The 2,500-nt window shown below is 48.7% G+C and overlaps 1 protein-coding gene across 1 annotated transcript in view; it reads left to right on the top strand.

Annotated features, from left to right (window-relative positions):
* antxr1d (ANTXR cell adhesion molecule 1d) overlaps nucleotides 1–2,500 on the top strand; it is a gene marked incomplete at both ends in the record, with an annotated part of 24,278 nt that overhangs the window by 8,488 nt on the left and 13,290 nt on the right. The window lies entirely within an intron of this gene.

Raw genomic sequence — 2,500 nt, 5'->3', positions numbered from 1 at the left:
CTCTGCTCGGTAATTAACGCACTGCCTGGTCTGTCCCCTCAGACACACTGCCTGTCACTACTAGACATGAGCCCAAACGTCCCCAAACAACCTCATTTACTATTGGATTGATGAGGAGCATGATGGTCAGTGAACTAGGAAGCCATGGACCCTTGTCACACACCCTGATAAATAAACCCAGAAGAATATTAATTAAACAGTAATTCTGGCCTAGTTCTTTGTTAATTAAGAGCAATAATAATGTAATAAACATACATGAACCTGACTACGAGTCAAGGCTTTTTGAAATAAAACATTTTAAATAGTCCAGTCCAACATTCCAGAAATAAACATCTTGCGTGCCGCTGCGGGTAGGACTCTATATTCTAACGATAGAGAGACAAGTACTGAGCAACACACTCCTTACTGCACGTTGCATCTTCCTGAACAACCACCTAGTAGGGTCCACAACCAAAATTCTGTGACCACTCTCTGGCTAACATGTTTTGATGATTGATTTGACTTCTAGGGACCCGTCATGGTCATGCCATGTCTCTAGAAAAAAACCTGGGATTTTTTGGGAGGGACCTGGAGGCAATTTCTTTTATAAAAGGTCCCTAGAAGTCAAATCAATCATCAAAACATGTTAGCCAGAGAGTGGTCACAGAACTTTGGTTTTGGACCCTACTAACCAGTTCATCGTGGCCCTGTGGGGGGGGGTTTAACCAGACAGGCCGAGCCCGGGTGTGTGTGTGTTCTGCTCAAAAGAGTTGTTGCGTCTATGTGGAGTGAAGATGGGGAGATGGAGAAGGGGAGAGCAGGCTGGCGTGTTAGAGGTGATTGGTGAACATGTTTTCATACGTTCAGACGGTTTGTAGATAATGTGACAGTTGACCTCCGGAGGCATCGATGTCTCTATCTGCCATGCTGCAGTATACACACAGACGCTCTTTTAACCAGCACATGTTGTTTTAATCAGCATTCACTTATTCACACACACACACACACACACACACACACATACACATACACATACACATACACATACACATACACATACACCACACACTTACACACACACACATACACACACATACACATACACATACACATACACATACACATACACACACAGACACAGACACACACAGACACACACACACACACACACACACACAAACACACACACACACAAACACACACACACACACACCCCTCACACTGATGAGAAGTGACCGGGCCGTGCTGCCTGCAAACAGGCCATCAGACTGGACAGAGAACGCTGTGCTATCAGACATGACAGCACTGATCACACACACACACACACACACACACACACACACACACACACAGAGCAGTAAGAGCCCGGCCTGCTATCTAACATGACAGCAGAGATTGCTGCTTTCATTAATGTCTGACCCTGTCCCTCCCCCTCTGCCCCTCTCTGCCCCCTCCCACCCCCCACTGTCCCATTGCACTAACGTGATTGAAGAGGCCACACTCGGACATGGCATAACCCCCCCTCCCTCAAACCCACAGACAGACACACAAGTGCACACCCACATAGACACACACACACACACACACACACACACACACACACACACACACATACACACACACACACACACACACACACACACACACACACACACACACACACACACACACACATACATTTACAGACACATTGTCAGACATCCAGGTGTGAATGTAAATGGACATCTTTTCAACAGCAGGAGAGCAGAGTCCACAGGGCAGCAGTGTGCACACACACATGTGTGTGTCTTTGTATGTGTGGACATGTGTATGTGTGTGTGTGTGTGTGTGTGTGTGTGTGTTGACAGGGCATCAGCCCGCACACCACCAGTTCCTGCCCATCATGTGTCTAGCAGTGCTGACCTTTCTGCCCGAAACACACACGTGTGTGTGTGTGTGTGTGTGTGTGCGCGTGCGTGTGCGTGTTTTTCCTTCTATCAATGGCCCCGGGCCTGAGCTAGATAACTCTTCTTGCTACGACTGGTGGAGTGATGATTCACTTGCTTAGTCAAATGTATTGATTGTAAGTCGCTTTGGAATAAGGCGTCTGCTAAATGCCCAAAATGTAAATGTAATGTGTGTGTGTGTGTGTGTGTGTGTGTGCGTGTGTGTGTACGTGTGTGTGTGTGTGTGTGTGTGTGTGCGCGTGCCCGTGAATGTGTGTGTGTGTGTGTGTGTGTTGTCAGAACCCGGTACACTGTCCCTGATGGTAACGAGGGGGGAAAAGGACCCGACCGGCTCAGCAGCTACAGCCTAGAGAACCCTGCACAGCAAGACAGACTGAGAGATGGAGAGGACAGGACAGGAGAGGAGGGGAGGGGGAGGGGAGGGGAGGGGAGGGGAGGAAAGGTGAGGAGAGGAGAGGAGAGGAGAGGAGGGGAGAGGATGGGAGGGGAGAGGAGGAGAGGGGAAGGGAGGGGAGGAAAGGTGAGGAGAGGAAAGGTGAGGAGAGGAGAGGATGAGGATGGCTTTTTTATAATTA

This window comes from Nansenia antarctica (genome assembly GCF_963989245.1).
Source record: "Nansenia antarctica genome assembly, chromosome: 1".
NCBI lineage: Eukaryota > Metazoa > Chordata > Actinopteri > Argentiniformes > Microstomatidae > Nansenia > Nansenia antarctica.
The sequence above is the reverse complement of the archived record's forward strand: the minus strand, read 5'-3'. Positions and strand labels throughout refer to the sequence as shown.